Source organism: Balearica regulorum, chromosome 3 (assembly GCF_011004875.1).
Source record: "Balearica regulorum gibbericeps isolate bBalReg1 chromosome 3, bBalReg1.pri, whole genome shotgun sequence".
Classification (NCBI taxonomy): Eukaryota; Metazoa; Chordata; class Aves; order Gruiformes; family Gruidae; genus Balearica; species Balearica regulorum.
Window position 1 is genome coordinate 20,589,627 of NC_046186.1, and position 25,783 is coordinate 20,615,409.

At 40.6% G+C, this 25,783-nt stretch overlaps 1 protein-coding gene across 12 annotated transcripts in view; it reads left to right on the forward strand.

Annotated features, from left to right (window-relative positions):
* Positions 1-18,760: 18,760 nt before the first annotated feature.
* Positions 18,761-25,783, forward strand: part of MYT1L (myelin transcription factor 1 like) — a 319,071-nt gene continuing 312,048 nt past the window's right edge. For 3 of the 12 annotated variants that reach the window (XM_075747235.1, XM_075747238.1, XM_075747240.1), the window contains exon 1: positions 24,740-25,518. The gene's annotated coding sequence lies outside the window, so the exon portion shown is untranslated. The other 9 variants (XM_075747243.1, XM_075747244.1, XM_075747232.1 and 6 more) reach the window with 6 other exon arrangements.

Sequence of the window (25,783 nt, forward strand, 5' to 3'; positions counted from 1 at the left end):
TAATATCAGGTCTGTGTGACAGAGTGTGTTTCGGCCATTGATGTTGCATGTTAGTTACAGTTCCAGCCATAAAACTGTTCATGCACATCATTTACTCTGGCCAAGTTGTAAATTGGATTGTGGTGTAATTATTTCAAAAAGGGATATTTCAAATTCTTCTTTTGTAGTAGTTGGATCTGGGATGAGAATTATCTTCATGTTTTGCATACTTTTTCCCAATTCTCCAAAGACAGTGCCTCCTCTTCTCTAATATTGTTCTTTATTTTTCTGTTTCCTCATTCAGATTGTACCCTATACTGTCATTATTTACCCAATATGAGATTTCCTTTCTTTGAAACAGGCTTCCCACTTGTCCTTAACTTCCACTCCTATCCCCAAATGGACATTTAGTCATCTTTAAGAAGGAAGAATGGAAATAACAGGAAAAGATGAGTCAAAAGTTTTCTTTTTGAGTATACTAATAGATTTCTGGACCTTGCCTAGAAAAATGATCACAAGGAAGGGGAAAAAAAAAAGTTCTACAGCAAACTGCAGAAAAAAGATTGTTTCTTATTTTATACGGCATTTTGCACTTGCCTTGCCTTTCCTCCCTGCCCCCTGCAAAATCACCTTACTTCATTACTGTCTTCAACATTTTTATTATAAACTATGTGAATGAAAAATGTTGCAGTTTTATATTCAATTTCTCGTTTTTCTTAAAAAAAAGAAATGGGAATATTATTTTAAAGCAGTAAAGGGACTCTGTACGTAGTCAGTTCATCACAGTCAGCTGATTCTTGTGAACGAAATACCGGTACAGCCTTCCTTCAGGAGAGCAGCAAGGTCTCTAGTTGAAGGTTTTGTGTGTAGTAGAGATTGGTGAGGTCTTAAAGGAAGACCTGGACATTAATAGGAAAGGGAAAAGGAAAACAGGAAAGTGCCAGCACCTAGAAAATGGAGGAGAAAATGAAAATAGTAGTTTCCATTGAGAAGTGAATACTGTGTGCTCTGAAGCGCTGGAGGAAAGAGGAAAGAGCCATTGGGAGTTAAGTGTGTGGGGAGGGCAGAGGAAAAGAAGGTAAGGTCAGAAACGGAATTGAAAGAAGAAGGAAAGTAGATGGGTAGTGATTTTTTTCTTCATCTTCAGTCTTGCTGGTTTTTGTGTAGTTTATTGTTTTGTGAGGTTTGTGGGTTTTTTTCAGAGGACTATCTAGCATAAATTTGTTGATTTTCAGAACTGAATGTGTACAAACTATTACATGTATAGCCAAAGAGGAGTTTGACTGTTTATGAATAGCTGCTTAGTAGAACCCAAGAAAATTGAACATTGATCTCAGAGTAGCTTCTCTGTAACTAACAACAATGTTAACAATACACATTTTCAGTTTAGATTCTTTATGCCCATGTATTTTATTTTTCTACATACTACCTGACCAATTAATTTGAGCACTTAGCTCCGTAATAGGTCTCTTAGGAGAACAGTTGCATCCCATCCTGCTTCACGTGCTTCTTATCTTCCCTGTGGCTGACTTCCCTCCCAATAATACTTTGCCTTCTGTAAAAATAGAGATTAAATTCCTAGTGATAATTTTATTTTAGATGATGTCGGAGTTCAGATGCATGGAGTTACAAATCAGTTACATGCGTCAGATGTTACAATGCATACTCTAAATACTGGTTTACATGATGATTATGTGGTTGAGAGCGCAGTCTTCCCAGTAGAAACCTCTTTCCTCATCTGTGTTTCGTCACTGCAAGGTATGCTATGTAGACCATGCTTTATAAACAGGCAGATTTCCAGACTGATTACTTCTGTTTTCCTCATGAGTTGTTCTGTATTGGATAAGTTGTATTTCACTTGACTCTGGGATCTTTTTTTTTTTTCCTTGAAGCTAATGAATTTACTTAGTATGGATTGTAAAAATTAAAAAACAATTTATACCAATTCCCCAAATGTAATAAACTTGTAACTTTTCCTAACAAAAGCTCCAGTCACTGTGATATTGTCTGTACTTTTTATGTACAAGGCCATTACTTGGAAATGAACCACAAAACTGAATGTAGAATGGGATAAAGTGGAATACTTTCATTATCTGGATTGAGTCTGTACTAGAATATGGAGTCACTTGCATCTGATGAGTAGTTCCTCATCAGACTTATGTGTTTTCAGCGTGCAGTGGGGTTGGCTTGCAGTATGGTTTTACAGAAGCCAATAAAGAATGCATATCTTTTATTCTGTAGATAGATCACTGCTGAAATTAATAGCTGTGTGTGCCCAATATCCATGAGCTTTGCTCATGTATTCCCACCTGCATGGTCACCTAGAGACAAGGTATGTAGCATACCCTGAAGGTAAAAAAGAAATATAGGCTCTGTTTAACCTATGAAAAAAAAATTTGAAGTGTTTAAATAGAAGAGCCTTCCTGCCACCCCATCCCCAGAATGACAATATCAGCTTAATTGAAACAGTCGTAAATTTTTTTCCTGTGCTGTTTTGCAAAAATTGTTTGTGTAAAATGGATTTTCAAGAAACAATAACAATTATTTTTATTGAAAAAGAATCCTTTTAATTCTCCAAATTGGAGACAACTAGCAAATGTTTGCTTGAATAGTTTTTTATTTTTATCAGTCTAACTACAGGTAGAATTCTGGTTTTATACTCAAACAGAAAATAGCATACAATTGAAAATAGGTGTACACCTCAACTGCTTTCAAAAGTTCCTTATATATTTTGATAGTGTTAACATTAAATTGCACTTGAAAATAACTAGACAAGGGAATCTGGAGTCTATACCCAATACTTTCTGTTTTAGAAATATTTTTAAAGTGCATACTGGTAGGGGTTTGCTTCAAAGTTTATTGTCGTTGCATTTTTCTAACTGTATGTTGGTGTTCTGAATTGTATTTGGCTTGAAACCTATGTGAAATCGCCACTGAGTTGTGAAGAACTGCAGGTAGAGAATATTTCTTTAATATGAGTCTATATCAGTCTTTATTTTCAGAATATGTACATTTTAAAAATAGGCAAACTCAATTGACTCTGTAAATTCCTATGGTAGCTTTAGCAAATATTTTATTTTGTTACTTTTTTATTTTTATGCTTTTTATAGACTCTTGTACCATACACAGACTTTGGACAGAACAGCAAAATGAAAAATGATCAATTTTTCCATAGATTCTAATCAAATTATATGAAGATGGGACACAACAGGACTTTAAGGTCAATTTTAGCTTCACATTCAACCACAGGTTTTTAGTTTTCCTTCAGAGAGCTCTAAGCACTGAAAGATATACTGCTATGTATAACAAAATACTGTGTCCTGCCTATGAGAGATGGATAAATAAAGGCAGTATATCTAGAAAACAAAAAGCCGTTGAACACAATGTAGAAGTATTCTAATCTCTCCGGTGCTTTTGAAAATTTATTCCTACTCGTTCAAGTGAACTGAGAAAATGCTGAATCGTCATCCTGATTCATTGTGGGATTTCTGCTTATATGATCACTTCTAATCATTGTATAACCCTTCTTTTAGTACAGAAATGTGAGCTCCTGTACAGATGGACTTTGCTAAAGATGAAGTGATATGGAACATCAGAGGGTTTTGGTTCTAACTTGTTAGTGCATCTTGTGTTTGGGTTCCCTCTGAGTTCAGCTCTTTTATCTATTTTTCAGTTCATTCACAAAAGAGCCCTTATTTTGAAATATTCCAGTTTTGTTTAAGAAAAATGATGCCCTATAAACTATTGACAATTGTAATTCCTTTCTAAGAAAATAATCTTTCTAATATATATGAGTAGGGGAGTCTTAATTTTTGTTTAGTCTTCATTTTAATGCACAGAACTTTCTATTTAGTATACTCATGCATCTGTCCCCTTTCCATGTACTGTATGTCCTTTCATTTCATGCCTCTCTTTTGTATCAGATCAACTTTCATCCATTTTCCTTTCTCCCTATGCTCAGCAACATACATATGCATGCTTTTCTTTTAACCCAGCTGAGAGCCACATGCTGTGCACCTGTCTCAGAGGGAATATGCCTCCTGAGCCTGTTTTGTACAAGACAGGTGTGTGAATAGTAAGCAATATATTTGTGTAATAAAAGGAACAGGGTTTAACTATAAGGACATTACACAAGATATTCATATAATAGTATGTTTGCTTGACCTTATTCATTGTTGTACAAACACACCCTATTTTGCTATACTTCCACAGTAAACTCAAAATGGTATTTGTGATGTTAAGCTGCTTCTGCTTTTGTTCATCTGCATCTTCAGCTTGATACAAGCTTCTGACCTGGTGGCAGTCTAGATTTTACTAGCTTCAGCTGGCAATCTAGAGCTAGCAATAACTGATTACTTTTCTCCTTAATGATTTTTTAAAATGTAGGGAGTTCAGAAATCCAGTTTGGGTGTTAATTCATTGCTATGTACTCTCAAACTCAAGAAAGGGGTATACCATGGTTTTTCTTTTACAATGGTAATACAGTGGTAGATTGAGAACAGCTGTGACAACAAAAAAGAAGCCAGTTTTATTAGCACCTCTGCCACTATTAATACCTGTTAATTACACTGTGTGAATGACACTAGTAAAGAATTTTTATATACCATTTTACAGATAGCCAATAATAAAGTAGAGCTTGGAAATAAACTCCTTATTCATAGGCATAAAAAGTTCAGAGACAGAGTTATAACCTGATCTGTTCACATTCAATTTATACCTAGTTAAACCTGGGCTCTCGAAAATTTTACTTGTCTTTCACTGGAAAATTTGCCATCTTAATTTTTTTTTTTTTCAGCTGCTTATCCACTTACTGAAATTAAACCTTGCTAGTTGCATTACACCACCTGAAAAAATGGTGTAAACTTGTATTTATTATTATTATATTTCTTTGAAGTGGGGAACAGTGCAGTGTGAAATAAATTGGATTGCATCAGCTTTGCAGAAAACACTTAAATATTCTTCTGGTACAGCAAATTCCTGATCAAATGAATGCGCTTTTTATTTAATATATAATTATATAGCTATGCTGGATACTTGAGTTAATTACAGAAAATACATAAATTAAGAAATTGATGAAAATTGCAAATAGTGAAAATATTTCAGAAGCATAAGAAGAAGAAGACAAAATGACAACTACTTGCTGCAGATCATTTGCACAGCCTTAGGGTACAAGTTAAGTAACAAATCTTTTTCTCAGAGCTGTTGACAAAGTTAGCACTGTACTGACAGTCCAGGAAAGAACAGGACAGGACCAGCTTTTACTCCTGGGCAGAAGAGCAGAGACTTTCTAATGTACAGAAAAATGAAGTTCAGTGAGTGGAGGAAAGAGTACAAAGCAGAAACTGTGGCTTCTAAGCCTCTTTGTAGCATCAAATTTTTAAAAACCCTGTAAAATAAGGCAAGATCTTCTGTTAGTGCATATTGCTATAATTGGTGTAATTTAGAATATCTGTACTATTTTCACTTGAGCTGAGGATTTATCCCATTTTCACAGTCTCAGTGACAGAATATATTATAGATATTTGCTTGACAGAATTTGTACAATTTAGAGTTGGCTTGCTTGATTAATTCTTTGTGCTTGTGCCTGCCCCCTCCGCCTACCATGCTGAGGGCTCTGTCATTTAGCATGACTCCATTATATTCAATTGAGCAGTGGCTGCAGGAGGCCAGACGGCATATGTCCTAGGGCCATACAAGTGCTATTTAGCTGGACGTACTCTGCAAAGCCGGAGGCACTCAAGGGACTACAGAAAGAGTCACATTAGTGACATAATACTGAGTGCCTGCATCGTGTTATGTAAATGCTCATTGGGATGAAGTGTATGGTGTTTGTTCTCAGCTGGTTGTACTGTAGTATGCGTATAGTATGTCGCTGCTGTTTGCAATAAATAATATGCAGCTAATATTGTTGACACTGTTCTTGATGAAGTTTAAAAAGTGTTTGACTGCTGCCGTTCTCTTGCCGTGTCTTTTACTTTATAGAACAACTTTCTTAACTTCATGTATGCCACTAGAAAGGAGAATGGAAGGAGTTGTTTGAGGTATACAGAATTAAGGGATGGGCACACATCCAGGGGATCTCAGAGGGAAGTATGGGCTGTGTGCCATACACTGAACTTGCTACATATGCGCACATCTGATCTAGCACGCACACACTACGCAGATGGCTAGCAATTGCACACAGATCAACTCCACAAGGCATGTCCAGATCCCACTTATCCTGGGCATCTGGAAATCCTGGTCATATGGCCAGTCTGTGATTTCTCTCCTTTCTTCTTCCCAATCCTGAAATTCTATCTAAGGAGGGAGGAGAAGGAGGAGGAGAAGAAAAAGAGGACATGCCGAGGAAGAGAGACATACCAGGCTCATGTTAACATTAAACATGTTGAAAATGGTTAGGTTATCATAAAGTAATGAGCTTCAGGACCTCAGCTGAGCTATAATCTACTGTGTGTGTATTTTTAGTTTGCTGTTGCGGTGTAAAATGTATTCACTTCACTTAAGCTATGTCATAATAACTTACTGTGAATATTGAAATAAAATGCTAATTAGATACAGTTGGAAGAGAGCACATGGCAAATTACTGTAATACCGCTGATGGCTGGTAACTCTTTTGCCTGTGGTAGCATGATCAGTTTTGATCAAATGCTTTTTCTCTTAATCTACCCGCTCTTTAATAATGGGCCTTCTCTAACTAAAATCTGCACCAATTTTAAGTTCAATTAATTTAACTTTATGAGTTAGAATGGTTTTCTTAACCAATTAAACTATAATTAACCATAATTAAAAGTAGAATATTTCTTAAATTTTTTAATCCTCTTCATTAAAGCAGAGAAACTTCTTTTTCTTCACAAGACTTAGGCTAATTTTTATTTTTCTAAATAAAAATATAGTTTGTGTTCCCAAATCACTTCTGCCAAAGCAATCTACTTGATAATGTTTTAAAGTATCAGTCTAATTTTAGATGGTCTGACTATTCTCCCATTGGTAGGTAGAATTTTTTGCTAATATTTTGCATTGAAAATTGTGATGGATCAAATCAGGACTTTGAACTTTGTGATGGTGATGTCATATATGTACAACTTCAGGGTTTTTTTGTGTGTGATGCATTTAAAAATCCAGCTTTTTCCATGATCTCAAGATTTCTGCAACAGGTGTAGTCTCGCTGATATCCATGACAGAGTCTCCTCTTCTTGACAGTACAGTTTTATTCTTTTCTTAAAGAGTTATATGTGTGAATTATTTATGCACTTCAAAATTCCAGAGTATTAGGTACCCAACTGTGATTGAGTACCAAAATTCTTAGGTCCTACCTGTATAAATGGTTATCTACATGATTAACTTTGATTCTGTAAAAAAGTAAGACTATTTTTTAATCTGCTAAAAGTTTTGATCTGATATGTATTGAGATACAATCAGACCACCAATTCTTATAGTGCTGTCAGTCTCTGTTCAATTATAACTCATACTTTTCAGAAAATATAACGATAACATCCAAGTAACAGAAACCAGTCTGATCCTCTGCTACTGCGAATTTACCATTTATTTTGTTAGAATCATATTGCTTTTTTTAGCAGTTGGTCTTTGAATGAATTACCTAAAGGTCACCTATAGGTGTCTTAGTAGAATTTCTTTAGTCCCTTTCTGTGACAGTTTGAAAAATAATAGTAAATTGTGTTTAGATGAGAGAGAAGCAACTATTCCTCCACAAACTGGAGCTTTCTGTTCATGAGGAAAAATAGCATCAGGCTTGGATGTCTCCCATAACATTATATTGCCAATAGAAAATATTAAATGAATTCAATAATTAGTGTATGAATATTTAGGGAGTTGGGTCTTTCCTCCACTGCATTCTGCTTCTACGTAATTCTAGGGGTAAGCACAGAGTTCCTTGACATTATCACTACTCATGCTTGAACTTAAGTTGTATTTGTGTGTTGCATAGATCTGGCTAAAAACAATTTATTTTCAATGTTTGGAGAAAACAGCTATTTTCTTCCCTCTTCTGGTCCTTGTTTTTGCAAGGTAGTCAATGAAGAATACATGACCCTATCACAGTGGCGATGGGTTAAAAGTGTGTTCAACCAGCATTATATAAATGTGATAACTGCTGTAGTTTTCTTCTGTTTTTCAAATGCTGCCATTTCAACTACAGAAACAGTTTGAAAATACTTCTCGCTTTACCTAAAAGCTTTTACATTTGGATTGCATGCTTGCACTGGAATCTTTATCCTTAACCCAGAGCAGAGTGTTCATTTCTTCAAAAATGTTATCTATTTGTTTCACTTCTGTCTTCTTACTTCCTTTAAGCTTTGCTTTCACTTTTGATGCTGAAGATCTTTTTTTCCTTCAAAGTTCACAGATTTTATCCTTGATTCATTTCAGACAATGTGCTTGGTTTTACATTTACAAGTCTATGTTGCCTACGAATCTTGACTACAAAAATTACTTTTCACTGCATTTAATAATGTCATCATTTATAAATTACATAAGCAATATGTTCTTGTGCTAATTCAGTTTTTGATAACAAGTTATCATTTGGGGTATTCTGAGTACAAACATATGAGTTCAGATAGATGCTATATCATGAGTACACATATAAAAACTTGGTCAAGTTACAGCATACCCATACCTTTTTTTTCTGACTATACTCTGTATGTTTAGTTTGGGATTGCACAACCTGCTGCTTTTTTTTTTTTATTTTATTTTCATGTCACATGTATTATTACTACTAACCTGTAATCTAGCAAGTGCATTATACTTAGAGATGGTTGTACATCTTTCTGAAGCTTAAGATGAAGACTTTTGAACTGGAAATTGAACCTTAACTTTGAAAATGCCCTTGTACTTTAATTTTAAATGTGAGTAGAATCACTGAACAGTTTAGGTTGGAAGGGATCTCCGGAGGTTATGTAGTTCCACCCCCTGCTCAAAGTTGGCCTTGCTTCAGAGTTAGAGCAAGATGCTCAGGGCTTGCACAATCAAGTTTTGAATATCTCCAGAGCTGGAAATTCCACAGCCTTTTGGGAAATTTTTCTAGGGCTGACTGATCCCATGATGAAGAATATTTTCATTATGGTCAACAGGAACTTCCCATGTTGCAACTTGCGACCATTGTCTCTCATGCTGTTTTTGCTCCTCTGAGAAGAGTCTGATTCTACATAACCACCTATAATATTGTTGACTACAGCAGGTGAATCCCCCCCCTTAGCCTTCTCTCCTCCAGGCTGAGCATACACGCCTCTGTTTGTTAGACTCTGCCCATATGTTATGTGCTCCAGCTCTGTAAGTCGGTGGTCCTCCTCTGGACTTACTCCAGTTCATTGATGTGTTTCTTGCAGTGGGAACTCCAAAACTGGACTGCTCCAAATATAGTCTCACATATCCCAATTAGAAGGGAATAATAATTTCCATCATCCTGCTGGTTATATTCTATCTAGTACAGCCCAGTACGCAGATAACCCTCATTGCCTCAAGGGCATGCTGCCGACTTGTGCTCAACTTGCTGCCCACAAAGACTCCAAGCCCTTTTCTGCTACTTTCTGTCAGCCCTCAGTCTGTACTGTTGCATGGAGTTATTTCTCCCCAGGTGCAGGACCTTGCATCCATCTTCATTTAGGGAGAGGAGAGGTTGCAGTTGCATGTTGCACGTTGGGAGGGTAAGGAGGGCAGACAGAGAGTTTCTTAAATCTGTTTGGGTCATGCCATCTGGAACAGATCATTCTAGTCCTAACTAGTTTCTGAAGCCTACTATGGTTTCACTTGGAATAAGGCATTTAGCTACTCTAATCTGAGAATTCTATGCATGATCAAAATGCTAGCTGTAGTTAAAAAGAGAAATTTTCTTACCAAATAATGAGAGTCTAAAGATGATGCGATTTTATTAGGATAAGATGATGGCTAATAGGATGGTTCGGGGATGGCAGTTTTTGTCTTGTGTAACCTAAATGGGATTAAATCCCATCGCAAATAAGGCGTGATCTTTTGTGTACCTGTGTGTACTGCTGTGCCCAGAACTGCCCCCACAAAATATCTAAATGTTACATTAAGGAATTCAATAAAATGGAAAATATTCTGCCACTATATGAATGTCTATGCAGACATGTGCAATACATATATACCTATGTATGTATAGCTAAAAATATACCATATCCGTATTTTGACTTTTGCATGCATTTTTGATTATCTTATCTCAAAAAAGATAAAATAAATTGGAAAAAAATGAACAGTGAGGTTCAGAGGTGAGCAATAGCTTCTGTACAAGAACTTTCACAGCCAGAACTGGTCTGCTTGGCAGAGTGATAATAATGGAAGGGGAGATGTGTGAGTGATGATCTATGAAAGCATGAAAGGTGTAGAGAATGGGCTTAGGAATGATTGGCCATGCAATATATGAAGAGGAAGATTCCCAATGAAATTATCAGACATCAGGTATAAAAGAAGCAAAAAGACATTGTGAAATACGTAGTGAATATATTTCACTACTCAATCATACGTACAATTCTTTGGCATTAAAAGCGTATGATAGGAAAAGAATGCATTGGTTCAAACAGAAATTGATCAGACTTATGGAAGAATATCAGCAGAGGTGTGGAGCACAGTGGTGCCAAAGCAAACTTTTGCTTAGGCCATCCATACAACACAAGCTGCCGGGCCTTGGAGAATAGGCCAGGGGAATGATCAGTATCTGTCCTGGTTTATGTTTGCCTAATATTAAAGTGTTGACTGTACTGAATCAAATAGTTCTTACGCTTATAAATGTAATGGAGTTGTATTGTGTCCTGACTAGAGTTTCCTGAATATTTTTCCTCTGTGAATATTTTTTTCAATACTAAAGAATTTTGAGACTTATCTAAGCTTACTAACCAAGGAGTAAGTGTTTTAAAGGAAAGGTAGTGTAAGAACTAAGCATTTTTTAAATGAAAATGTGCCTGGCGATATGGTGATTTTTCTACTGAAAGCAGAAGACCATTGATATTTCAGTTAGAGAAAAAAGAAACAAAGCAAAAGAAAAATGCAAAACATGGCAGTACTTTTCAGCTTTTGTTTTTTTATACCTTATGAAGAAGTACAAAAATACCCAGCAAAGAGTCATTAGGGGCTATGCCCTAATTCAGTCTCGAAATGGCATCTTTGTCAGATAATTGCACAGGGGTGGCAGAAGTTTCCAGGAAGACCTACAGGGAAATCTGTGCCCTCTGAAGCAGCAGCTGGAAGCTGAGGTGTGTCAAATAGCAGTATATGCCTCCGTTTACAAGAGTGAATCAGCTTGAAAAAGTAATATTCATGGTGAGATTAAAACATCTACGTGTAGTGCTCTGGCTCTGTGGCTGAATCTTTCTCCTAATTTAGGTGTCCTGAACATGTACTCAGCATCTTAGTTCTGCTTAGAGCAAAATGAGATTGGAGAAACACATGTGATGGAGCCTGGGGAGCTATTCATCTCTCTCTGAAATAGACACATCCTATCTGACCACCTTAATTTCCTTCAAGCAATGTTGACTGTCTTGACTGGATCTCCACTGACTATAATGGGACTTTAACCACCTACATGTATATGTCATAACCTTGAAGTGAATCCTGCTTTCAACTGCTGCTCTTACAAACAATTAATTGGCTTTTTCCTGCTCTATACCATTCCTCTGCAACCTTTTTGCTATGATACCTGTTTTATGCCCCATCTTGTTCTAGTGTGCTATTTCTCCCTTAATTTCTTCATATCCCCTTAGAAGACACACTTATCGCAGGAGGTCTGTTCTCCTAAGTCGTGTCATGGAAAAAGGGTGTTATAAAGAACTGTGGGAAGTATAGTAGAAGCAATGAAATACGTTCTAAACTAAATGTTGAGTCTATGAATTCTGTCACAAACTTTTCTTTAGCTATCCTTTATTTAATTGGTCATCTTTAAGATGTTCAGAACTTCAGATCACATTTTTTGCCTGTAATTTTACAGTGTCTGTCAGGTCTTTGATTAAACTCTGAACTGCTACAGTAATGCAAATAATTAAAATATATATATGTGAGTAAGCAGCAGGACTTTTCATCATTATAGAATTACTTCTTTGCTGAAGTATTAGTAGCAATAGGAGTTAAGGTCCTGATTCAGCAAAGTCAAGTCGTCACTGGGAAAAGCAAGGCATGCAGGCCTTACAAACACATAACATGTTTTTCAGATTAAAACTGCAGATCTGTTTTGTACATGCCCGTGAAATGGTCTCCCCTGTATTTAACACGCACCTTAGACTATAGTCTTTTCAAGAACTGTGAAAGCCTTAAGCTCGTTAATCTTGTAAAATAATGAAGAAAATTACCTTCTGCTAAGTTTATGTATATTTATTTTCTTTTTTATTTTCACGTTTAAGCTGGAAAAATTCTGAACATTCTATAAGGGGTTTTGTTTATCTCATTTTTTTCTCCATTTCTAATTCCCTTTATGGGTTCTTATTTAGTCAAAAGTATTTACAACGGGGACTATCACTTAGATAAGTATAGCAACTAATAATAACTAGGAATCTGTCCTGGTTTCAGCTGAAATAGGGTTAATTTTCTTTCTAGTAGGTGGCATAGCGCTGCGTTTTGGATTTAAGGTGAGAATAATATTAATAACACACTGATGTTTTTAGTTGTTGCTAGGTAGTTGTAGTGCCTACACTAAATCAAGGACTTTTCAGCTTCTCGCTGTGCCCTGCCAGGTGCACAAGAAGCTGGGAGAGCACAGCCAGGACAGCTGACCCAGACTGGCCAAAGGGACATTCCCTGCCATAGAACGTCATGCTCCGGATAGAACTGGGGAAGCTGGCTGGGAGGTGGGATCGCTGCTTGGAAACAGACTGGGCATTGTTGTTTTTTTTCCCACCTGTGGTGAGCAATTGCACTTGTGCATCACTTAGTTGTTTATTATTATTATTGTTATTGTTATTGTTATTGTTATTGTTACTATTATTATTGGTGGTGGTAGTAGTAGTAGTAGTAGTGGTGGTAGTAGTAGTAGTAGTCTCTTCATTTATTATCCTATTAAACTATCTTTATCTCAAGCCCCAATTTTTTTTTCCATTCTGCTCCCCACCCCCTTGGTGGGGAAGGGTGAGTGAGCGGCTGCGTGGTGCTCAGTTACCCGCTGGGGTTAAACCATGACAGAATCATGAAAATTAGAAGCTGGAAAGACCTTTTACATTGTTTAAACCCCTCGCCTGCTATTTTAGGATTATTCCCTGTAGTATAATTTCCAGTGCTTTGTTTGGTCCAGTTATAAATGACTTTTACTTCCATGCACTATTGTCCTAAGAACACCATCACAATATTCAGTGACTCCTTGTCCGTCCCCCCCCCCAAATTCAACTGTGACAATTTTGACTTACCCTGACTTCTCATATATGTGTATGAGGTATCCCCTTTAGGATACCTTTAACTTTCCCCTTTTGCAGTTTTGGACCTTCCATAATCTTTGAGGTATCTGTTCTTCTTTCAGTTTGTATTTGCATTCTGTGAGTTTAGTTTTTAATATTTTCCCATAAACTGTTCCCTCCATTTCCTTAGTTGTTTTTATTGGTGTTTTTTGCTGAATTCTGCAAGTTGTTAACATCTCTGTGGGCCTGCTCCTCCTTCCTGCTGAAGACAATGGGGAAAAAATAAGGTACATGTTACTGCTCAGAACTCTTTTCTGCAATTTTTATCCTATGTCGATAATAAGTTTTTTTTTCTTTGGCTGAGTCGAATGTATGAGTATTTTGCAGCTTCTATATCTAATGGGACTAGAACTATGTCTATCCTGAGTGCACATAGTCATCACCTAGCTCAAGCAATTCTAGCTGGCAGGCCTTTTATTAACTTGACTGTGCCTGACTGCCTTCCAGACCAGACACAGTTTGCATTCTGCCAGCCTGAAACATGGACAAAATTTGCTTGCAACTCATATGCGCCTGCATGGAAACAGGACACGATCAGTAATTTTGAGCATCTGAGGCCAGCAACATTGATGAAAGTACTATTCAGTCAGAGTCCTTTGATAAATATCAGAAGTACTGCTTACATATTCACATGAAATCTGCAGTGTGAGTATTCTGAAGCTGTCATCCTTAAGATACCTGCTGTTTTAGGTACTTTCTCTCCAAAATAATGCTAAGTGTTTGTATCACTAGACAGTAAAATCGTTCCCTTGTATGTATGGCTCCAAATGAAGAATGCTCAGGCTAAGTGTTTATATGGAGCCACCAGCATTTTGTCTGGGACTGTATATTTGATCCCTGTGATTTCTTTCCCCATTTGTAATGGCTGTTGACATTTTGAACAGTGTATTTGAGGAAAAGAGATGCTTGGGGGCTAACAGCAAGCAGTTATTCAATATTTTAAGGGATTTCTGCACATATGGATGCACTCGTATACACGTTTTTTTGCTCAGTGGTTCATGGGTACCAGACATTAGGCAGTTTCAGTATAAAAACTTTATAGCTGCAAGAACAAAGTAGTGCACTACCACTTTACAGATACGGAAGAATATTTATGACCCACTTGCACATAAATTGTTTGGGTACAATGTGAACAATATTTTGTGTATAACCTTATGACTGAGACAAGGTCTGCTTGAAATAAAATAATTTTTTTTTTCCTCTGAGCCTTACCTGTATTATGTTTTTTCTGAGTTGTTTGGGTGAAGCCCACTTATTCTTATTAAAGTGTACTTGCCGCCATGTTCCTGTGCTGTGCTGGAACAGTATTGCAAGATGTTCTTCTGAGTCTCATCAAAGTGATCTTTACACTCCCTTACTGAATATGGTGTGATCAATACTAACCTGCTGCTTTAACAAAACTCACTAAGTTGGGAAAATATCAGAGATTATTGGTAAATTGGCAAGACCTTTATGGACTGGGAAGGACTGTTTTTCAGACACTCTTATGGATGTGGAGGTGGGGACTAAGCTACTGGAATGGCCAGTATCTGCTAAACACCTTGTTAGCACCAGCTTTTCTAGTTAAATCTTGCAAAGAACTTCGTTAGCCAACCATGGTGCCCAGCTTCCTTCCCAACTGGAGATTTCGAGGAGCCAGCCATTAATTACCAGAGGTAATTAATTTTTCAACTTGAGGTTGAAACAGCAGTTACCCAATGTACATATACTCAGTAAATGCTTAGGCTTGGTGGCTGTCACAGTGTCCTGGAATGGTGTTTCTGGGCATGCTAAATGCCAGTGTTAGGAAAAGATAGGGAAGATTAAGGAATGTAAGGATTAGTGGCACCGTAAGGGCTTTCTATCCTTGGGCAATTGCCATTTTCACTATTAGTAAATATAGCATGAATCGAACAGTAGCACCCTAATAGCTTCATTATGTGGAAATCTTCTTGTTTCCTAAAAAATATACAAAAGAAACACATTTTAGCATATAGGTTAGAGTTCAGACTCTAATTTCATGTTCCAGGACAATAGTTGCACTGTATGCTTTAACTTTTGCCTATGATGCTATTTTTACCTGTCTGGTAAACAGTCTGCTGCTAGGCTGGGGAATCTACCTGGTACCTCTTCAAAGCACAGACATTTTAAATGCTCAGCAATTACAGTACTCACAGAGCCTGAGCTTTCTGTCCAGCAGAAAAGGGGTTAAAACTTAATAAGAATTGGGCAGGAGGAAGGGGGAAAAAAACCCTAGGCAGAATGTCTCCACACAGAGAAACAGAGAACAGTTAATTTGTGCTCCAAACTGCCAAGGACAGCAGAAAAAAAGCAACTAGTATAAATAATTAAAGCAGAGATTAGATAAATATTTGGGGAGGGGGTACTGTGATGGTGTAATTGCTAATGTTGAGGAGAGGTGGACTTCTGTGCTTCCTGGCCCCTTTTGTTCTAAGGTTTCCTACAGCCTATTACTTAGCAGCCTGCCACATGCCATCATTTTTAGGGTTTAAACCGCATTTTTTTAAAAGCTTGCATAAGAATGAACTGTAGAACACAGGCTGGGATGTGACTCTGTCGTGCAATATGGCTTTATGATTCATTCATTCTCCCAGACTTTATTTCTCCAGAGCGAGTCCTGGGTTGGCATCCTGAGCCCTGCAAAGATCCACAGGGCTGAGTGGAAGGAATATAAATGCTTCACTGGAGCCAGACTCCGGCTGGGGCAGTTGCTGTCAATACACTGAAGTTGAAATACATTGACAGGGTGGTGGGGGAGGTGTTCTGCAGTGCTGCAGATCCCAGGAATGCCTTGTCTTGGGAGCAGAGAATTAGAATTTTTTCACGCGTTCACCAACACGGTTGTTTCTTGTTTCAGAGATAAACAGCTACAACATCAGGTAACAAACAGAGCCTGGGTTTTATTGTTTAAAAGGGGGAAAACCCAAATATGTTTTAATAACAAGGAATAGCTTGACACATGAATATATATATATACACACATATAAAAAATACTTAAAGACTATAGGAAATTAAAACTAATCTTTAACAAATTAAATATTTTTCTACTGAAGGAAGGGGAAGTAAGCGGGAAACTTACATCGAAATATTAGATGTTCAGTGCATAATTTCTAACAAAGCCTTTAAAAATAAAGCTTTCATTAAAATACTCTTCAGAGCCTGGCAATACTTGCAAACACATCAAAGTGCACAAGAGCTCTATTAATCTATCAATTAAACCGCTTTGATTTTTCGTGTCTGTTTTGCTATGTTTGCATTCTTATCTTTCACGATATGAACTGGTGACCTTATAAAAACATCCCGTAGGAATCGCGGGGTTCTGTGCCCCGGCAGTTTCTGTGGTAAACTCGGGGTGTCATCTGGTACCCTGCGGTGACTGCGCGTACCCCGAGCGGTGCTCTCCCTCAGGCGCTGCAGCCAGCCGGCACGGCGAGCCCAGCCTGGCTCTCTTGGAGACAGGGAAACGCAAGGTACCATTTTTTTTTTAGCAGACTGTAAATGATTCCTATTCTTTGCTCCACAGAACATCCGATGTGGTGCCCAATCGGCTGAGAAAGCTGCACAGACGTCAGTGTCTGTGCGTGTGTGTGTGTGTGTCTGCACAGCCAACTGCAGCTGGAACCTCCATTAGAGCAGCCCTATTGATTTCTGGTTCACACTGCAGTAACAGGGCTAGAGTGCAGGGCGGATGGGGGGGAGTGGGTGGGGGGAAGGCAGGGGAGGGGAAATAATCCCAGCGGTTTAAAAACAGGAATTAACCGGAGGCACATCGGGGTGTATGTGCATATGTACAGCACATACATGCCGGTTTCCAGAGATGTGCCACTGTGCTGTTCGCTTTAAAAAAAAACCCCACCAAAGCCAACAACAAAAATCCCCAGGCAGAGCAATCCCCACACCTCACGAAACAAGTCTGCCCGGGGTTCAAAACCCGTGCATGCCTGGATGGCTGTTTTCTCAGTGCTGTTTTTGCACACCACAGCTGTCCGCGAAATGTTTCTATTTCATCGAAGGACTACAGGAGATGCGCGCTTTAAATAGCTCTTTCTCTGTGCACCTAGTTACCTGCTTAGGGAAGGGGTGAGTGGGTGGGGGTTAGAAATACAGCTCGGAGTCTGTCAAACGGTGCATAGAGAGCTCCTGGAAGTTGCTCTGCGTTTAGTGGCAGTCATTTTCTCGTGATGCATAATGCACAAGGTGCCATTGCAAGCTGAGGTGTAAAAACCGGGGGGGAAATGATGTTTCTGGTAGTGACTGAGCTTTCCTCTGAGGTTTCTTTCCTAGCTAATATCTGGGAATAATTTATAGCTGCATGTTAATATGCTGTCTTGGTATTTCAGCACATCTGCGAAGAAAATCCCTGCAAAGCAAGTGTGTCTTTTCACAAACACTGCATGTCAGTCTGGCAAACTCTAGCTGTGAGCGGTATACAACGAAGGGGGGGAAACCCCCCAGCACCGCTATCTGTTTAGGGAGTGGGGGAAGGGGCGACGGTAATACCTTTAAAAAACCGAAAGGCGGTAAGCCATTATTAGCAAAAGCTATATTGAGCATGCTTGCCAGACAGGCAGTGCAGCTCAGCTCAGCTCTAGTTCCGCCCAGACATGTGCCTTGCCATTTTCATTTTAATCAGTCTGCTCAGGATGGCTGCTGATTCATTTTGCGGGATGGCCCCCTGGGAGCCAAGGTGGAAGCCTGAGGCGAGCTGCTATTGCATCAATGCAGCACTCCACATCAGACGCAGGGAGGGGAGGCAAGGCTTCGGCAGCAGATCGAGTTCAAAATACCAGCCTCGCTATTAAAAATCAAACCAACACCCCCCTCCAACAAATAAAACCTCTGTGGAAATAATAATTAAAAAAAAAAAAAAGGAAAAACCCAACACCCCCTCCCCGAATCATTAAACAACACACAATTAGCAGGAAAAAAAAAATCTCTTCTGCTTCTTCCTTCCCCTTGTACCCTGGCATCGCTGGAGCTACCATTTCTTTTCACAACTCCTCGTTTAAAAAGAAAAAGGACGCTCTCTATTTCTCTATTTACCTGATAACTAGCTGGGGGTGGGATACCTGATTTAGCTGGAGACTTTGATTTGTGGGATTGACAACCTTATTATGCAGTGAGCTTATTATTGATATTATTCTGCTCTCGGTTGCCATGACCACCTTGTGAGAGACATTCAATTTTCTCTCTTCCATCATCATTATCTATGAGGCCATCTGTTGTGGAAAATGAATTCAGCCTCATTTGCATGACTGATAAGCAAATTTTTTTTTATCTATTTAACAGAAGGTCATATGCCGGGGATTTGGAGCTGGTGAAAAAAAAAAAAAAAAAAGTAGAGGAAAAAAAAAAGGCATCTCGAGAGGATGAGTGGGAGTGCGTGCATTAGAGGATGTATGTGGAAGTAAAACAGATCCCTCAGGCCTGCTAGCCTATCCTACTGCATTTGTCATTCCTGCCAGGGCGACATTTTTTTCCCCCTAAGCTTCTGCACACTAAAGAGAGTGAGAGCTTTTTCCCTGCAGTCTTCTTGAAGCCCCCCTGATTTTTTTATTCAGTGTTGGTGGGTGTATTTTAATATATATATATAATTTTTTTTTTTAATTCTCTGGAACATGGGGTATCTTTACAGTGTTCAATGAAGAAAAAAGCAGCCTTTTCTGGGTCTCTGTGGTATGCTTCTTACTCCTCATCCTTTCAAAGTTGTAGTAAGCCAGGGTGTTTCTTAACCATGCTGAAATGTCTTGCTTATGTTTAACTTGTAAACGGTTAATGGTGCAGGTGTGGGCTGTGTTTTGTGCAGGGTGGGGGTTGATTCTTGTAGCTAAGTGGAAAGATTACTGTGATTTTTGCAGTCGTTCTGTAGCTTGTACTTAAATGTCCATTGTTTGCTCTTTTCAAGTTCTTCTGGCAATACTGCTGTGCAGCCGAAATTGTACTGGGCTGTAGAATAGCTGATAAAAATCCTAAAATGTGTGTTTACTATATGAATGCATAATGTTGCATGCATTAAGCATGTTGTTGTTTATATAAACTTGCTGCATGTTGGACGGTACTTGTTTGATATGGAGAACCCGAGACAAAAACTTCACAGATTGGAATGCTCAAGTCTCCTGACAGTCGAGTACAATTAAATAAAAGATTATAAGATACTATATTTTTACACTAAAACGACGTTGAAAACAGTGGATTTGTACTTTAAACAGGAACACTCGTGTAAGAGTAATATTTTGAAAGAACACTGTCTTAAATGTTTCATATTTCGAATAGTTTTTCTTTAAAGAGAAAAAGCTTTGTAAATAAGGGATGGTTAATTCAGTTAACTCTCTGAAAATGTCATAGTCTATACTTCAATTTTAAAATAGTTCAGATAAGTATGACTATAGTCCATGTACATTTAGTGCCAATTTGTTAATCTTATTAATTTAGTGCTAAAAAAGTAACTGAAGATTATAAAATAAAACTACTTATATTAGTAAAAAAGAAACTACTTAGTCTCTTGTGGAAGAGACGTTACACAGGTTTGCTTCTTTTATTTGTCACTAACAAAGATTAAACTTAATGGAACAGAAGCATGTCATTTTCTTCTGAGTACTGAACAACGTGCACAGTCTGATCTAGGCAAAGAGGAGGGTGTTTTTAATGTTTATTTGTTTTCAGCAGAAGTAGTGTGTGCATAAAAGTAGAGTTTTTACATGATAAATGCTTTGCATGGTTGACGATACTCTTGTTAAAGATAGAAAAGGAGATATGCGGTACTCTCTTGCAAATAAACACATTTGGATTTTATTTATAATCTACGGGGAATCTCTTTTTATATTTCATACTTTCAACGGAGAAATGGTCGTGGGTGCTGAATTTTAGGTGGAGAGAAGTTTCACTTTTATTGAGGTCAGCTAGAGACCAGGTCCCTGACTTGTCTACATTAAGCAACTTACTCTAAATGCCTTGATTAAAATTCTTTTCTTTCTCTTTTTTTTTTTTTTTTTTTTTTTTAAGAAAACACTGCAACAGCACTAGCATTAATTAGTTGTGATAATCTATTGCTGATAGTTGGTGAAAGGGTACTCTTTTCTCCTACTCCTCTGATTTGAGAAAGAGTATCTTTCTTGTACATTTTTAAAAAGGAATAAGATTTAATACTTCTTTGGCATCGGCCATATTTATCATGCCGATTGGAATTCGTGGTGGAAGTTAGATCACAGAACTAATTTCGTACTCAGAGTTCAGTACAGTGCAGCTCTGGCGGTTGGGGTGGGTTGTTTCAAACGGTACTAGTTTTCTCAATGGACTTCAGCTGGAAGTAATGGGATACTGTGTATTAGCAGGCTGTCTTATAGCACGCAAAGGTTGAGGTCTCCGTCTTATCCCCTCCTCCCCCTCCCCACTTGAATTGTCACCAGCTTCCAAAGGCCAGCGAATAAAAAGACCTGGTAAACTTCGGGAAAAGCCTGACGGATAGCACAGTCGGTTCCCTTCCCATGCCCCCCAAAAGTTAATTACCGAGCTTGGTTGGATTCCTCCTTGCCACCCTGACATTTGACTGCTGCTAATTCACTGATTAATCTCATTAATGTGATTATAGCAGGATTTGGAGTTGGCTGCCATTGTTCTGCAGACAGCGCTATTCAGCCGGAGCACTTGCCGCCCCGCTCAGCCTGGCGGTGCTTTTTCCGAGGCGGCGGGGTGCGGCGTTGTGCCCGCGGGGCCGGCCCGCGCCTTTCAGCACCGGGAGCTGTCCGCCGCCGCCGGCAATTACCGCCCGCACCGTCCGACTCCCCCTCCCGCTTACCGGCAACGGGGAAACGACTCGCTTTCATCGCTCTAATGACTCTGCTCATTGAGGTAAAAGCAGGAGAGGCTTTTATGCCTTCTAATTAGGCGATGTGAAGATGGCTGTGGTGTGGTAAAACATCAAATCTCTGCATTTAAATCCTTCTTCCTTGCTTTTGAAGGCTGTCTTCGTGTGCATTTTGTTTTTTTCAGAGATCCACGGGGCAGTGTAGTTTAAACTGTACTTCCTTGCAGCCGTGCAATTTAGCTCTTAGAACGTGAGGGACATTACAGGTGTTGCCATACTTAGCCAGACTTTTTCTTCCTGTTAAAAGAGTGCTTTGTTGAGCTAAATGCTTTCACTTACCTTCTTTTTGTGCAAATAAACAACGTATCCAGCTCACCACCTGAAAATTACGTTTGCCCTCACCAGCACTCTTGTGCCTAGGGTCTTTCTTGCGCCTGCACAGCAAACCGCCGTTTTCCGGAGTTTGACAATAGGAAGCATTTTATTGATTGAAACTTGATCTGGAAGATCTTTTTAAGGTTTCATTATACTTATAAATGACGTTTGCAGTCTTCAGTTGCAGCAGTATTTTATATTCAAGTTTGCAGGTTACACGGTTTTAAATCAGACCAGGAATAACTTCTTTAAAGTAAGGCACTTTACATAACATTAGGGCATGATCTGCTCTGCTCTATTTGGTATTTTAACTTTTATTATCTACAAGTTACATTGTTATCATTTAATAACTGCCAATTGCACATGCGCAGTAACTTTTTTTTTTTTAATATCTTCCCTTTCATTTGTATTCTTTATGAACATGACCCTGTACTGGAAACTGAAGCCGCACATTAAACTCTATTGTGTGAAGGATTTGCCAGGACGAACAGTGAACTCCTGCAAATCACTAAATTAAAAATGCTTTTAAGACAAAGTGTCTTGCTGAGGAAAAGGTGGGATCTGTTACAGAACACACTAAATTTTAAAAGATTCGAGTACAGTAAATGTCAGTGAAACCTCTGCAGCCATTGCAAACTATGGATAAATAACAATTTACATTCAAAACTGACAAAGTGCGTTGAAACCGAAAAAGTCTGCTGCTTTTTTTTTACCATACATTTGACTTTCACGCAGGTTTTCAGTCACTGATACCATATTCTTAATACGGTTTCCTATTTTCTTTTCATTTCCTTTTCTTCCCATTTCTTTCCCACCCAAAATCAAAAGCCCAGTGTGTAAAGAATTGTCTCCTTAACTGCTTTAGAGAACTATACGTTTAAAGGATGTATGAAATAGGACTGTATAGGAACAGGTTTTAACAGTGACAGCCACAATATGCAGGCCAATTAAGGCTGCTCGTTAGCGGGTATATTCTTGTAATACTCCTGTCAAGCTGAAATTGTACTCCCTTATTGACAGTAGTGGGTTCGTCTGATGCTTGAATTCTGCTTTCTCTGTCTAACGTTTCAAGTCTCGTTAGAAACTGCTACCAGCGAGAAAGTAAAAGAAATGGAAGGTTTTCAAGCATACTTTACCTGAAATTTGCTAACCTGGCTAACTTAACCTTCAGCAAAAATACTGTGCTCTCATTAACGCTGCTTAAACATGACCTGCATCTCCTTTTCCCCATGGATAATGTGCGTTGACGAGACACAGGCTGGGGGAGGGAGAATCCATCCCACAACATTAAAGCCATACCCTAACGTCTTATGGAGGATAATTAGGGCAATGAATCACCAGTTTCCCAATTTTTTTTTTTTTCACACTGGTCTTTTTGTAAATGTTTCTAATTTATGCAGTTATCCCCCCCCCCCTTAACTCTCACCAATGCAGAATTTATATACATTCTGCCCCGATTATAGCAAGTATTGTTTTTGTCTTCAGTGGGAGAAGCACTGGGCCATTCCCTTATGTCATCCCGAAGGCTGGACAAGATGATGAGGGGTTTTTTTCCAGCTAAATCGCCTTCAAAAAGTTTGAAAACACCTGCCATGATATGTGTACCACATAGTCACCTGCACTATCTTACTAAGGCTAGCCAGGGACTACCATAAGGAGGTTAGCTTTAGCACAGGGAAAAGACAAACCTTGGTTTTTGAAACGCGAATACAGTTATCCAAAGATTCTGCATGTAAACGTTACGTTAGAAAATGATGGGATTCCTCAGTAGGAGTGTAGATACCCTACACACTTACGAAGGGGCCCTTTCATCACCTGGTGTGCGTGTGCTTCTCGGGCTACATTGATTTGAGTGGAAAAAACCTAGACTGACATGCCCTGGCAACGACACAAACATGGTAGCTCTCCCTCCCCGCTACAAGAAGGCTTTTCTCCCCGCAGACCCGCTCCCCGCCCCCCGCCCTGCGCGGCGCCCTCCGCGCTCATCCCCCCCCCCCCCCCGCCCCCCCGCACCTGCGGCCCGGCCCCGCCGCCGCTCCCGAGGGCTCCGCGCATCGGCCTCGGGGGAGCCCTGCGAGTGCGGGGAGATGTAATCAGAGATGACAGAGAAAAATTAAGGAGAAAAAAAAAAAAAAAAAACAACAAACCACGAGCGAGGTGAAGATGGGGGGCGGGGGAAGAGACACGTAAGTCCTTTTTTTGCTTTCTGAGGGAAACACTGCGTTTTCCACCAAACCCGTGGAAGTCGTGAGGGCTCTGCTATTGTTAGTGCCTTCCCCAGCAGGCTGGCTCTCCTCTGAATCCCTGTGACAAACTTCCCCCGTAAAAGCCCCTCTCCTGCCATCGGAGTGCGGCTGTGGAGCTGTTGTGATGGCTCGGGATGCGAAGGGCTGGTACGCGGAGACTCGCCTTCACTTCAGACCGCAGTGTGATCCCTGGCAAGGCTAGATGGGAAGGGAATAGTAACCTCGGCAATAACCGACATGTCTGGTCTCCACACGTCAGGCAGCGGGCTCGGGAGGGATTACCTCCCAGGGCTGGAGGAGGGTGTTCCTTGTGACTTTTCGGTCAGTCTCGCCCGCCTCAGCCGCGGCCAGCAGGGTCTGCCCGCGGTGCCCTGCCAGCCGCGGGGCTGCCCGCGCCGAGCATCACCGTGCAGGGCGAGCCGCGGCAGGGCGGGAGGGAGGGCTGCGGGGAGGAGGAGGCTGCAGCAGCACAATGGCAGTGAGGAGGGCCGCCAAACCGGCAGGCGCGCGCGTGTGTGTAGGGAGGGCGTATAGGCTGCATGTGTGCGCTAGCCAGGGTCGTTCCCGTAGGAAACCCAGCCTGTGTGCGGGAATGGACGCTGCGGGCGGGCTTCAGCGGGGTAGCACCGGGGAGCCGGCGGGAGGCGCGGCGGTGCCCGGAGCAGGGACCGGGGCACGGCAGGGCTGAGTCCGCGGGGGCGTGCGGAGCTGTGCCAATGCAGGGGGGGTGCCGCCGCCTCCGCGTAAAGATCACAGCCTGTCACGCTGCTACCGAAATGACATTTCGGGGACGGGTTTAAACGAAGTGACTCCCTGCTGGCAAGCCGCTCCCGTCGCAGGGGCATCCGGCTGCCCGGGGGCGAACCCCGCAGGGAGGCAGCCCGGGGGCGGGCGCACGCCGGCGGAAAGCCTCTGCACCGGCGTTGCGAGGCGGTGAGGTGCCTCTTCCCAGTTATTGTCTGTGTGACACGTTTAGTAACGCGGTGCCTGGCTAAGCGGAGGCAACAAGAGCCACAAAATCCACGTCAAACTGCTGGGGAAAACGCTATTTAGGGGCATATGCAAATCTGGCCCTTTTTGCGTGCAAGCGCCTGTTTATGTTTGGGCTGTTGATCACATAAAGTTGAGCCGCGCAAGTTGCTAATGGTGGAAGGCTGCTAATCTTTTCCTCTGGAAATAGTTCATTTCTTTTGTTTCAAAGGGGAGAAGATGGTGTGAGCAGGTAAAATAAGCGAGGCTTCAGCAATCCAGCTGAATTAACTCTATACACCCTGGAGTGGTACCCAAGCGGCAAACCAAAGATGGTTTTTAGTCATTATTTTCTTTTAAAGATACCTTTAGAGGCCTAATTATCGGGTTTTTTCTTTTTCTTTTTTTTTTTTTCTCGGGGGGGGGGGAAGTGGTGTGCGTTTTATAACGGAGACACCATTTTACGCTATCAGCAGCGGTCTCCCCTCCTCAGCGGCTGCGGCGTTTCTGGCTTCCCCTCTATTCGGTGGAATACAGCGCCGCCGCGGCGCCCCACGCCGCCGGGGAGCCCGGCCCGGGGTGCCGGGGAGGGCGCGGAGCGCGGCCCCAGCCCTGCCCGCCTCCTGCCGCGCCGGCGGGGGCTGGGCGTGCGCGGCCGCGGCGGGCAACTGCACCCGCGCGGCGGGGCCGGGGAAATGGATGTGCGTCGCGCTGCTTAAAGGATGCGGGCTGAGGCGGGGTAAGTCAGCAATCTGCTACGGATGCTGTTCTGCTGCAGTAATGTGGTCTCTAAGGGAACTTGGGCTTGATGCATGCTACGCTGCCTAGGCTTCCTCCAGCCCGTCGCCTCTCTGCTGCTCTTAAATGGAGGTTACAGCTGATCCATCAGCCACAGAGCGGCACGCATGCCCATCTCCTCAGCGTTCAGTGGTGGCAACTTATTAATTTCTGCCTTCGACTTCAGGCCCGTTGGTTTCCTGTCTGAAAGCATTATTACTTTTGTC